The sequence below is a fragment of the Arachis ipaensis genome, chromosome B3, assembly GCF_059453495.1.
Source record: "Arachis ipaensis isolate K30076 ecotype BB chromosome B3, ASM5945349v1, whole genome shotgun sequence".
Classification (NCBI taxonomy): Eukaryota; Viridiplantae; Streptophyta; class Magnoliopsida; order Fabales; family Fabaceae; genus Arachis; species Arachis ipaensis.
The window spans coordinates 84840329-84854153 of NC_142438.1; the positions used below are offsets into that span (position 1 = coordinate 84840329).

At 38.8% G+C, this 13825-nt stretch overlaps 2 non-coding genes across 2 annotated transcripts; one reads left to right on the plus strand and one right to left on the minus strand.

Moving 5' to 3' along the window:
* Positions 1-439: 439 nt before the first annotated feature.
* LOC148571402 (small nucleolar RNA R71) lies at positions 440-546 on the minus strand. Its single transcript, XR_015908839.1, has one exon. It is a non-coding gene; the product is annotated as a small nucleolar RNA R71 (small nucleolar RNA).
* An 11055-nt stretch (positions 547-11601) lies between these two features.
* On the plus strand, positions 11602-11709 carry LOC148571403 (small nucleolar RNA R71). Its single transcript, XR_015907984.1, has one exon. It is a non-coding gene; the product is annotated as a small nucleolar RNA R71 (small nucleolar RNA).
* The last annotated feature ends 2116 nt before the right edge of the window (positions 11710-13825 follow it).

Here is a 13825-nt window from a genome sequence, read left to right on the forward strand (position 1 = left end):
GGGAGTTACTATGGAGGAAGAGGTGCATAACCTTGTTAGAGAAGATGCTGGCAACCATGTTGGGCAAGAAAGGGGAGTTTTAGGCTCTTACATCAACCCAAACCCAGGAAACTGTGGCAGCAGCATTCTAAAGCCAACAATCCATGCTAACAACTTTGAGTTGAAGCCTCATCTCATCACACTTGTCCAGAACAATTGCTCATTTGGATGGAATGCCCAAGTAGACCCCAACCAACATCTGACTACATTCTTAAGGATTTGTGACACTGTAAAGTCAAATGGTGTACACCCTGACACCTACAAACTACTTTTATTTCTCTTTTCTCTCAGAGATAAGGCAGCAAAGTGGTTGGAAGCATTTTTCAAGGAGAGCTTGACAACTTGGAATGATGTTGTGAACAAGTTTTTAGTAAGATTCTACCCTCCACAAAGAGTAAATAGATTAAGAGTTGATGTGCAAAACTTCAGACAGTAAGATGGTGAAACACTTTATGAGGCCTGGGAGAGGTTCAAAGACTTGACAAGGAAGTGCCCTCCGGATATGTTCAACGAATGGGTCCAACTACACATCTTCTATGAAGGACTGCCATATGAAGCAAAGAAAGCTGTAGACCACTCTTCAGGGGGCTAACTCAACAAGAAGAAGACCGTTGAAGAGGCCATAGATGTTATAGAGACTGTAGCCGAAAATGAGTACTTCTATGCTTCAGTAAGAACTCAAAAGAAAGGAGTGTTGGAGCTCAATTCGATGGATACTTTGTTAGCACAGAACAAGATGATTGCAGCTCAATTAGCAGCCCTAACAAAGAAGATGGAGAAAAGCCAAGTCTCAGCTGTCTAAGCTCAAGCACCTCCATAAGAAGGAGATACACCAGAAGTTGAATGCGAATGGGAGCAAGCTAACTATGTGAACAATCCCTCTAGACCACCATATGATCCTAATGCCAAGACATACAACCCAGGTTGGAAGAACCACCCAAATTTTGGGTGGAGAAACCAACAAAACCACAGCCAATACCACAAACTATACCAATCTAACTAATACAACAACCATAACCCCAACCATCAATCAGGCAACAACAGACCCTATCACAACTCACAAAATATACCCTACCACAACTCATAAAATGCATCATATCACTTCACCCAGCAAACACACAACAACCACCATCAAGATACATCATCCTCAACCATGCAACCATGTGAAATCAGCAGCAATTTTGTAAAATTGGAGGCTGCCATAGCACAATTATCAGCACAACTGATAGGAACCATTTCCACTGTTCTGGAGAAACAAATGCAGGCTAAAAGATAGATAGATGCAAATCAAGAGGAGTTCAGATCCAACATAAGAAACAAAGGGGTAGCAATTTCAAAACTGGAAGCACAAATAGGGAGCTTGTCTAAACAAATGCCAATGCCTACACATACATTCCCCAGTGATACCATGGGTAACCCAAGAGGAGAATGCAAGACCATTACACTAAGAAGTGGAAAAGTTGTGGAGGAAACATTCCCAAGTCAAAGCAACCAAGAAGAAGAAGCTGCAAAGGAACCTGAAACCAAGAAAGAAGAAGAGACCCTTACACCATCCTCACCAAAACAAGTCCTAAAGCCTTATGTGCTAAAAGCACTCTATCCACAAAGGCTGAGGAAGGATGGAAAAGACAGTCAATTTTATAGATTCCTGGAAATCTTCAAGAAGCTCCAGATCAACATACCATTTGCTGAGGTATTAGAGCAAATGCCACTCTATGCCAAGTTTTTAAGGAAGCTCATGACAAGAAAAAAGAACTGGGGTGAAAAAGAAACCATAGTACTAACAGAGGAATGTAGTGCCATTATACAAAAAAAGTTTCCCCAAAAGATGAAAGATCCTGGGAGCTTTCAAATTCCTTGTATCCTAGGTGATATCAACATTGAGAAAGCATTGTGTGATCTCGGAGCCAGCATCAACCTCTTGTCCTTGGCTATGATGAAAAGAATGAGGATAGAAGAGGCCAAACCAACAAGAATGGAACTTCAATTGGTTGCTAGAACATTCAAGTTTCCTCATGGGGTGGTGGAGGATCTGTTAGTAAAAGTAGGGGAGTTTATTCTTCCAGCTGATTTTGTTGCGCTTGATATGGAGGAAGAGGCCAACACATCAATCATCCTAGGAAGTTGATGAAAGAATTTTTGTCGATGGTATAGAATTTCTCAAAATTAATTCTCGTTGCAAGTATAGTTCTACACCAACAAACAATCCTCCCAATAAAAAATTTGGTTGTCACAAATAACAAACCCCAAATAAGAATTAACTGAAGTATTTAAACTCCGGGTTGTCTCACAAGGAATTGTAATGAAGTGGTCAATTATTGGCTATGAAGGGACAAGGGGGTTTGATTGATAAGAGGGGCAATAAAATAAATGACAAGAAAAGTAAATCGAGCAAGTAAAGAAAGCAAGTAATAAAGAGAGACATTCATGGCAAGGGTTGAGATCATAGGCTTTCTATCCTAGTCACTAATAATAATAATTAACAAGAGTTTATCCTATTTCGTCATCTCCAATGTTGGAAGAAGGTGTAAGTTATCTTCCATGAGAGAAAGTCAAACAAGACTAGCTAATCTCAATCCAAACGTCCTAATCAACTCACTAATTAAATTAGCAAGAGATTAGAGTCAATGGAAATCATATTAACTAACAATTCTAGATCACCAACATGAGTTGGGTATTCATGAGTCAAGATTGCCTAGTTACTCTTTCCAAGCCAAGAATGCTCAAGATCTACTCTAACATCCTTCCAAGCATTTTGTCAAACACTTGGAAGGCATAAATGAAAAGCATGGTAAATATGCAAGGAATATAAATCTACCAACTACCAATTGCAAGAAAAGTAAGATTCACAACTCAAATTATAAATAAAAGAACATCAAACATTAAATTGCATTAAAAAGGATCCAAATGCAGTCATGAGTACATGAGCATAAAAGAGACTTGAAAGTAAAATTAACATCACAAACTAAGAGAATAAAGGTATAGAAGCAAGAATTCATAAATGAAACAAGATGAAAACATGAAAACAAATCTAGATCTAAGAGAAATTAACCTAATCGTAACCTAATTCTAGAGAGAAGAGGGAGCTTCTCTCTCTAGAAAACTAACTAAAGGTTCATCATGACTAACTAATTGCTCCCCCTTTGCTCAATCTTCAATTCTACGTCAAATACCCTCAAAAATAAGTTGGATTTGGGCTTGATCAGCTCAGAAATCGCCCCCAGCGTTTTGCCTTTAAGTGAGTCACGTGCGAGCATCGACGCGTACGCATGGGTCACGCGTGCGCATTGCTTGGCAAAATTCCTATCCACGCGTACGCGTTATGTACGCGTACGCGTCGCCATGCAACTTCACTTCCATGCGTGCGCGTGGATTGATGTACTCTAAATCCTTGTTTTCTCATGCATTCTCCACTTTGTATGCTTTTCTCCTCATTTCTTCTATCCAATACTTGACTTATGAACCTTAAATCACTCAACAAACACATCAAGGCATCGAATGGAATTTAAGTGAATTAAAATCACCAATTTACTGGCTTAAAAAGCATGTTTTTACACTGAAGCACAAATTAAGGGAGAATTACAAAACCATGCTATTTCATTGAATAAATATGGGAAAAGGTGATAAAATCCCCCAAAATAAGCATAGGATAAACCACAAAATTGGGGTTTATCAGAAGGCCATTCCTAGCTACTGCTGGAGCTATTAGTGATATTCAAAAAAAGAGTTAGTCTTGAGGTTTCATGAAGAGAAGATTGTTTTCAATGTCTTCAAAGTAATGAGTTACCCCAAGGAGTCCATAGGTGAATGCATGATGGTGGACACAATGGAAAAGATAGTTCAAGGAGTGTTAGAAGAAGAACAATGTGAAGAAGCTATGGAGCTAGAGAAACAAGCATCAGATGGAGAATTACCACAAGAAACCATGGAGGATTCAATCATGTTAAACCACAAAAGCAACAAGGAAGTGGAAGCACCAAAACTAGAGTTGAAGACCCTACCTCCAAGCTTGAAGTATGCTTACTTGGGTGACAACAACACATACCCAATAATCATCAATTCAAGCTTGAGTGAGGGACAAGAAGAAGAGCTTATCCATGTGCTGAAGCAACACAAGGATGCTCTAGGATGGACATTTGCAGATTTAAAAGGAATTAGTCCTTCAATGTGCATGCACAAAATTCTCCTTGAGAAAGATGTCAAGCCCTCAAGACAGCAACAAAGAAGGCTAAACCCAACTATGAATGAAGTAGTCCAAAAAGAGGTGTTGAAATTGTGGCAAGCTGGGGTGATTTAACCAATCTCAGACAGCCCTTGGGTAAGCCCAGTGCAAGTAGTCCCTAAGAAAGGAGGGGTCACTTTTGTACCAAATGAGAAGAATGAACTGATACTAACAAGAACAGTGACTGGCTGGCGCATGTGCATTGATTATAGGAAGCTTAATGAAGCTACCAGGAAGGATCACTTTCCCCTACCTTTCATGGACCAGATGCTAGAAAGACTTGCGGGACATGAATATTATTGCTTCTTAGACGGTTATTCTGGTTACAACCAAATAGTTGTAGATCCCAAGGACCAAGAAAAGACCTCATTTACTTGTCCCTATGGTGTTTTTGCTTATAGGAGAATGCCCTTTGGATTGTGCAATGCACCTGCAACATTCCAAAGGTGCATGCTCTCCATATTTTCAGACATGATTGAAAGATTTATTGAAGTGTTTATGGATGACTTCTCTGTATTTGGTGATTCATATTCTAAATGCTTAATTTACTTAGCCTTGGTGCTAAAGAGATGCCAAGAAACCAACCTCGTTTTGAATTGGGAGAAGTGCCACTTTATGGTCACAGAGGGGGTGGTTCTTGGCCACAAGATCTCAAAAAGAGGCATAGAGGTGGACAAGGCCAAGGTGGGGGTGATTGAAAAATTACCCCCACCTTGCAATGTCAAAGCAATTAGAATTTTTGTAGGACATGCTGGTTTCTATAAAAGGTTCATTAGAGATCTCTTAAAGGTTGCCAAACCCCTAAGCAACTTGTTTGTCTCTAATGTACCATTTATCTTTGATAGGGAATGCATGCTAGCGTTTGATGAACTTAAGAACAGACTTTTCTCTGCACCTATCATAGCGCCACCCTGCTGGGATCTACCCTTTGAGTTGATGTGTGATGCATCAGACTTTGCTGTTGGTGCTATTTTAGGACAGAGGAGAGATAAACTGGTGCATGTTATTTATTATGCTAGCAAAGTCCTTAATGAGAATCAAAGGAACTACACCACTACAAAGAAGGAACTACTTGCCATAGTCTTTGCATTTGATAAGTTTAGATCATATCTTATTGGTTCTAAAGTCATTGTGTTTACTAATCATGCAGCTCTCAAATATTTGCTTAGCAAACAAGAGTCCAAGCCCAGATTGATAAGGTGGATCTTGCTACTTCAAGGGTTTGATATTGAAATTAAAGATAGGAGTGGAGCAGAGAACAAGGTGGCTGACCACCTATCCAGGATCCCACAAGAAGAGGATGAAGCACACCAACTTGCAGTGAATGAGAGCTTCCCTGATGAGCAGTTGATGATGATCCAAGAAGCTCCCTGGTTTGCAGACATAGCCAATTTCAAGGCTATTGGAGAGCTACCAACCAACCTCAACAAACACATGAGGAGAAAGCTACTCAAAGATGTTAAACACTACATTTGGGATGAGCCCTATTTGTTCAAAAAGTGTGCTGAAGGGATCTTGAGAAGATGCATTTCCCATGAGGAAGGACAAGAAGTCCTCTGGCAATATCATGGATCTGCATATGGAGGCCATTTTAGTGGGGAAAGAACTGCAGCCAAGGTACTACAGTGTGGATTCTTTTGGCCAACAATATTCAAGGATGCAAAAGACATGGTAACAAGATGCGATGAGTGCCAAAGAGCTGGAAACCTACCCAAGAAAAATGAGATGCTGGTGCACGAAATTGTGATCTCCAGGCTCGAACAAATCCTGTTAATGGCTCCAAAGCTTGGTGCTCTGATCTTAATTCATAATTGTCACAACTTCGATACAACTAACCAGCAAGTGCACTGGGTCGTCCAAGTAATACCTTACGTGAGTAAGGGTCGAATCCCACGGAGATTGTTGGTATGAAGCAAGCTATGGTCACCTTGTAAATCTCAGTCAGGCGGATATAAAATAATTATGGAGTTTTCGAATAATAAATAAAAGAATAGGGATAGAGGTACTTATGTAAATCATTGGTAGGAATTTCAGATAAGCGAATGGAGATGCTTTTCGTTCCTCTGAACCTCTGCTTTCCTGCTATCTTCATCCAATCAGTCTTACTCCTTTCCATGGATGGCTTTATGTGATACATCACCACTGTCAATGGCTACTTTCGGTCATCTCACGGGAAAATGATCCAATGCCCTGTCACGACACGGCTAATCGTCTGGAGGCATCACCCTTGTCAATGGCTTCATCTTATCCTTTCAGTGAATAATATGCTCACGCACCTTGTCACGGCACGGCTATTCATCTGTCGGTTCTCGATCATGCTGGAATAGGATTTACTATCCTTTTGCGTCTGTCACTAACGCCCTGCAATCGCGAGTTAGGAGCTCGTCACAGTCATTCAATCATTGAATCCTACTCGGAATACCACAGACAAGGTTTAGACCTTCCGGATTCTCTTGAATGCTGCCATCATTCTAGCTTACGCCACGAAGATTCTGGTTAGGAGATCTAAGAGATACTCATTCTAGCTTATTTCATGTAGAACAGAAGTGTTTGTCAGACACGCGTTCATAAGGGAGAAGGATGATGAGCGTCACACATAATCATCACCTTCATCACGTTCTTGGGTGCGAATGGATATCTTAGAAGCGAAATAAGAAGAATTGAATAGAAAACAGTAGTACTTTGCATTAATCTTTGAGGGACAGCAGAGCTCCACACCTTAATCTATGGAGTGTAGAAACTCTACCGTTAAAAATACATAAGTGAAGGTCCAGGCATGGCCGAGATGGCCAGCCCCCTAAAACGTGATCAAAGGATCATAAGGTAATCCAAAGATGCCTAATACAATAGTAAGAGGTCCTATTTATAATAAACTAGCTACTAGGGTTTACATGAGTAAGTATTTGATGTATAAATCCACTTCCGGGGCCCACTTGGTGTGTGTTTGGGCTGAGCTTAAGTGTTGCACGTGCAGAGGCCAATTGTGGAGTTGAACGCCAGTTTTTGTGCCAATTTGGGCGTTCAACTCTGGTTTTGGATCCTTTTCTGGCGCTGGACGCCAGATTTGGGTAGAAAGCTGGCGTTGAACACCAGTTTACGTCGTCAATTCTTGGCCAAAGTATGGACTATTATATATTGCTGGAAAGCCCTGGATGTCTACTTTCCAACACAATTGGAAGCGCGCCATTTCGAGTTCTGTAGCTCCAAACAATCCACTTTGAGTGCAGGGAGGTCAGAATCCAACAGCATCAGCAGTCCTTTTTCAACCTCTGAATCTGATTTCTGCTCAAGTCCCTCAATTTCAGCCAGAAAATACCTAAAATCACAGAAAAACACACAAACTCATAGTAAAGTCCAGAAATGTGAATTTAACACAAAATCTATTAAAAACATCCCTAAAAGTAACTAGATCCTACTAAAAATAATGTCAAAAAGCGTATAAATTATCCGCTCATCACAACACCAAACTTAAATTGTTGCTTGTCCCCAAGCAACTGAAAATCAAAATAGGATAAAAAGAATAGAATATACTATAAATTCCAAACTATCAATGAAACATAGCTCCAATCAAATGAGCGGGACTTATAGCTTTTTGCCTCTTGAATAGTTTTGGCATCTCACTTTATCCATTGAGGTTCAGAATGATTGGCATCTATAGGAACTCAGAGTTCAGATAGTGTTATTGATTCTCCTAGTTCAGTATGATGATTCTTGAACACAGCTATTTTATGAGTCTTGGTCGTGGCCCTAAGCACTTTGTTTTCCAGTATTACCACCGGATACATAAATGCCACAGACACATAATTGGGTGAACCTTTTCAGATTGTGACTCAGCTTTGCTAAAGTCCCCAATTAGAGGTGTCCAGGGTTCTTAAGCACACTCTTTTTTTTTTCTTTTGGACCTTGACTTTAACCGCTCAGTCTCAAGTTTTCACTTGACACCTACACGCCACAAGCACATGGTTAGGGACAACTTAGTTTAGCCGCTTAGACCAGGATTTTATTCCTTTAGGCCCTCCTATCCACTGATGCTCAAAGCCTTGGGATCCTTTTTATTTGCCCTTGCCTTTTGGTTTTAAGGGTTATTGGCTTTTTGCTCTTGCCTCTTGGTTTTAAGAGCTTTTGGCTTTTTCTGCTTGCTTTTTCTTTTTCTTTCTATTTTTTTTCACCTTTTTTTTTCTATTTTTTTTTCTGCAAGCTTTGTTCTTTGCTGCTTTTTCTTGCTTCAAGAATCATTTTTATGATTTTTCAGATTATCAAATAACATGTCTCCTAGTCATCATTCTTTCAAGAGCCAACATATTTAACATTCTTAAACAACAACTTCAAAAGACATATGCACTGTTCAAGCATACATTCAGAAAACAAGAAGCATTGTCACCACATCAATATAATTAAACTAAGTTCAAGGATAAATTCGAAACTCATGTACTTCTTGTTCTTTTGAATTAAAACATTTTTCATTTAAGAGAGGTGATGGATTCATAGGACATTTATAACTTTAAGACAAAGTTACTAACTACTAATGATCATGTAATGAAGACACAAACATAGATAAGCACATAACATAGAAAACGAAAAGCAGAAGAATTAAGAACAAGGAATGAATCCACCTTAGTGATGGTGGCATTTCCTTCTTGAGGAATCAATGATGTCCTTGAGCTCTTCTATGTCTCTTCCTTGCCTTTGTTGCTCCTCCTTCAGTGCTTTTAGATCTTCTCTGATTTCATGAAGGATGATGGAGTGCTCTTGATGTTCCACCCTTAGTTGCTTCCAATAATTGTGTGGAAGAAAATGTATCCCTTGAGGTATCTCAGGGATCTCTTGATTTGCAGTCAAATGTTCTACCACTGAGCTATAGACCCTTGATGGAAGCTTTTGTCTTCCCTTTCCTCTTTCTAGAGGTTTCTCTGGCCTTAGGTGCCATCAATGGTTATGGAAAAAACAAAAAAGCTATGCTTTTACCACACCAAACTTAGAATGTTGCTCGCCCTCGAGCAAAAGAAGAACGAATAGAAGAATAAGAAGAAGATATGGAGGAGATGGATGGAAGTGTGTATTCGGCCATATGGGTGGGGTTGGGTGGGAGAGAGATGTTGAATTTTGAAGGTAGTGGGTGTATGGATGTGAGTGGTAAATGGAAAGTAGAAGGGATGATCATGAATGGGAAGAGAGATGATGAGGTAGGTGGGGATACTGTAAGGTCCACAGATCCTGAGATGATCCTGTGGGGTCCACAGATCTTGAGGTGTCAAGGCATTTATATCCCTGCACCAATTTAGGCATGTAAAATGCCCTTGCACACAACTCTGGGCGTTCAGCGCCAGGTTGGTGCCCATTTTGGGCGTTCAACGCCCCTTTGCTGCCATTTCTGGCGTTCAACGCCAGAACCATGGTTGTTCTGGGCGTTCAGCGCCAGGATGCTCCCATTCTGGGCGTTCAGCGCCAGAACTATGCTCTGTTCTGGCGTTTGAACGCCAGACAGATGCTCCTCCAGGGTGTGATTTTTCTTTTGCTGTTTTTGATTCCGTTTTCAATTTTTATATTTATTTTGTGACTCCTCATGATCATGAACCTAAGAAAACATGAAAAATAATAAAAATAAGAATTAGATAAACATTGGGTTGCCTCACAACAAGCGCTTCTTTAATGTCAATAGCTTGACAATGGGCTCTCATGGAGCCTCACAGATGTGCAGAGCTTTGTTGAGACTCTCCAACACCAAACTTAGAGTTTGGATATGGGAGTTCAACACCAACTTAGAGTTTGGTTGACTGTGGGGGCTCTGGTTGACTCTGCTTTGAGAGAAGCTTTTTCTGCTTCCTCTTCATGGTTGCAGAGGGAGATCCTTGAGTTTTAAACACAAGGGAGTCCTCATTCCATTGAAGGACTATTTCACCTCTGTCAACATCAATTACAGCTCTTGCAGTGGCCAGGAAAGGTCTTCCCAGGATGATGGATTCATCCTCTTCCTTTCCAGTATCCAGGACTATGAAATCAGTAGGTATGTAAAGGCCCTCAACCTTTACTAATACATCTTCTACTTGTCCATAAGCCTGTTTTCTTGAGCTGTCTGCCATCTCCAGTGAGATTTTAGCAGCTTGCACCCCATAGATTCCCAGTTTCTCTATTACAGAGAGGGGCATGAGGTTTATTCCTGAACCAAGGTCACACAGAGCCTTAAAGATCATGGTGCCTATGGTACAGGGTATTATGAACTTTCCAGGATCCTGTCTCTTCTGAGGCAATGTCAGTTGATCCAGATCACTTAGTTCATTGATGAACAAGGGAGGTTCAACTTCCCAAGTATCAATGCCAAATAATTTGGCATTTAGCTTCATGATTGCACCAAGAAACTTGGCAGTTTGCTCTTCAGTAACATCCTCATTCTCTTCAGAAGAGGAATACTCATCAGAGCTCATGAAGGGCATAAGGAGGTTCAATGGAATCTCTATGGTCTCTAGATGATCCTCAGATTCCTTTGGTTCCTCAGAGGGAAGCTCCTTATTGATCACTAGACGTCCCAGGAGGTCTTCCTCCTTGGGATTCACGTCCTCTCCTCTCCTCACAGGTTCGGCCATGGCGCTTATGTCAATGGCCTTGCACTCTCCTTTTGGATTTTCTTCTGTATTGCGTAGGAGAGTACTATGAGGGATTTCAGTGATCCTTTTACTCAGCTGGCCCACTTGTGCTTCCAGATTTCTAATGGAAGACCTTGTTTCATTCATGAAACTTACAGTGGCTTTAGATAGATCAGAGACTAGATTTGCTAAATTAGAAGCATTTTGTTCAGAGTTCTCTGTCTGTTGCTGAGTGGATGATGGAAAAGGTTTATTATTGTTAAACCTGTTTCTTCCACCATTATTAAAGCCTTGTTGCGGCTTTTGATCCTTCCATGAGAAATTTGGATGATTTCTCCATGATGAGTTATAGGTGTTTCCATAAGGTTCACCTAAGTAATTCACCTCTGCTATTGCAGGGTTCTCAGGATCATAAGCTTCTTCTTCAGAAGCTGCCTCTTGAGTACTGTTGGATGCAGCTTGCATTCCATGCAGACTCTGAGAGATCATATTGACTTGCTGAGTCAATATTTTATTCTGAGCCAATATGGCATTCAGAGTATCAACTTCAAGAACTCCCTTCTTCATAGGCGTCCTATTACTCACAGGATTCCTTTCAGAAGTGTACATGAACTGGTTATTAGCAACCATGTCAATGAGTTCTTGAGCTTCTGCAGGCGTTTTCTTTAGGTGAATGGATCCACCTGCAGAGGTATCCAATGACATCTTTGATAACTCAGATAAACCATCATAGAATATATCCAGGATGGTCCATTCTGAAAGCATGTCAGAAGGACACTTTTTGGTCAACTGTTTGTATCTTTCCCAAGCTTCATAGAGGGATTCACCTTCTTTCTGTCTGAAGGTTTGAACGTCACCTCTAAGCTTGCTCAGCTTTTGAGGAAAGTACTTGGCTAAGAAAGCCGTGACCAGCTTATCCCAAGAGTTCAGGCTGTCATTGGGTTGAGAATCCAACCATAATCTAGCTCTGTCTCTTACAGCAAAAGGGAAAAGCATGAGCCTGTAGACTTCAGGATCTACTCCATTAGTCTTAACAGTATCACCTATCTGCAAGAATTCAGTTAAGAACTGAAAGGGATCTTCAGATGGAAGTCCATGAAACTTGCAGTTCTGCTGCATCAGAGAAACTAATTGAGGTTTCAGCTCAAAGTTGTTTGCTCCAATGGCAGGAATGGAGATGCTTCTTCCATGTAAATTGGAATTAGGTGCAGTGAAGTCACCAAGCATCTTCCTTATATTATTATTATTTTCGGCTGCCATCTCCTTTTCCTGTTCGAAAATTTCTGAAAGGTTATCTCTGGATTGTTGTATTTTAGCTTCTCTTAATTTTTTTTCTTCAGAGTCCTTTCAGGTTCTGGATCTGCTTTAACAAGAATGTTCTTGTCCTTGCTCCTGCTCATATGACAAAGAAGATGGCACAGAAAAAATAGTAATAATAATATGGATCCTTTATACCACAGTATAGGGATCCTTGTGTTAGTAGAAGAAAAGAAGGGAAGAAAATCTGAACTCAGAGAGAGAGGGGGTTCGGATTTTTGGAGAGTTGAAGGAAAGATGTTAGTCTATCAATAAACAAGTAGAAGAAGATGAGAGGGGGAAGTGAATTTTCGAAAACAATTTTTGAAAAAGAGTTAGTGATTTTCGAAAATGGTTTTTTTTTAAAAATTGTTAGTATTTTTTTCGAAAAATTTTTAAAATTAAAAATAAAAATAAGAATAATTAGTTAATTAAAAAGAAATTTTTGAAAAAGAGGGAAGATATTTTAGAAAATTAGAGAGAGAGAGTTAGTTAGGTAGTTTTGAAAAAGTTAAGAAACAAACAAAAAGTTAGTTAGTTAGTTGAAACAAATTTTGAAAAGATAAGAAGTTAGGAAGTTAGAAGAGATATTTTGAAAAGATATTTTTGAAAAAGATAAGATAAGAAGATATTTTTGAAAGGATATGATTGAAATTAGTTTTGAAAAAGATTTGATTTTTAAAATCTCAATTAATGACTTGATTCATAAGAAATCACAAGATATGACTCTAGAACTTAAAGTTTGAATCTTTCTTAACAAGCAAGTAACAAACATCAAATTTTTGAATCAAAACATTAATTGATTATGTTATTTTCGAAAATTATGATATAAAATAAGAAAAAGATTTTTGAAAATTAATTTTTTGAATTTTCGAAAATAACCAAGAATTTTGAAAAAGATTTGATTTTTGAAAAAGATTTTGAAAAAGATAAGATTTTCAAATTGAAAATTTGATTTGACTCTTAAGAAACAACTTGATTTTAAAAATTTTTGAAAAAGTCAATCCAAATTTTCGAATTTGATGAGAGAAAAAGGGAAAGATATTTTTTTATTTTTGAAATTTTTATGAAAAACATGAAAATTATGCAATGCATGAAATTTTTAGATCAAAACATGTGATGCATGCAAGAATGCTATGAATGTCAAGATGAACACCAAGAACACTATGAATGTCAAGATGAACATCATAGACACAATTTTGAAAAAATTTTTAATGCAAAGAAAACATGCAAGACACCAAACTCAGAATTCTTTAATGCTTAGACACTAAGAATTCAAGAATGCATATGAAAAACAACACAAAACAAAAAAAAATCATCAAGATCAAACAAGAAGACTTACCAAGAACAACTTGAAGATCATGAAGAACACTATGAATGCATGAAATTTTCGAAAAATGCAAGATGCATATGCAAGTGACACCAAACTTATAACATGACTCAAGACTCAAACAAGAAACACAAAATATTTTTGATTTTTATGATTTTCTAATTTTTTTTGTATTTTCTTTTAATTTTTTCGAAAATTATTGTGAAAAGTAAGAATAAGGATTTCAAAATCTTCAATATGAATTCCAGGAATCTTGTCATGTTAGTCTTAAAGCTCCAATCAAAGGGTCAGGCATGGCTTAATAGCCAGCCAAGCTTTAATAAAAATATGAGTGTAATTCAGACATGACAAGCCTGA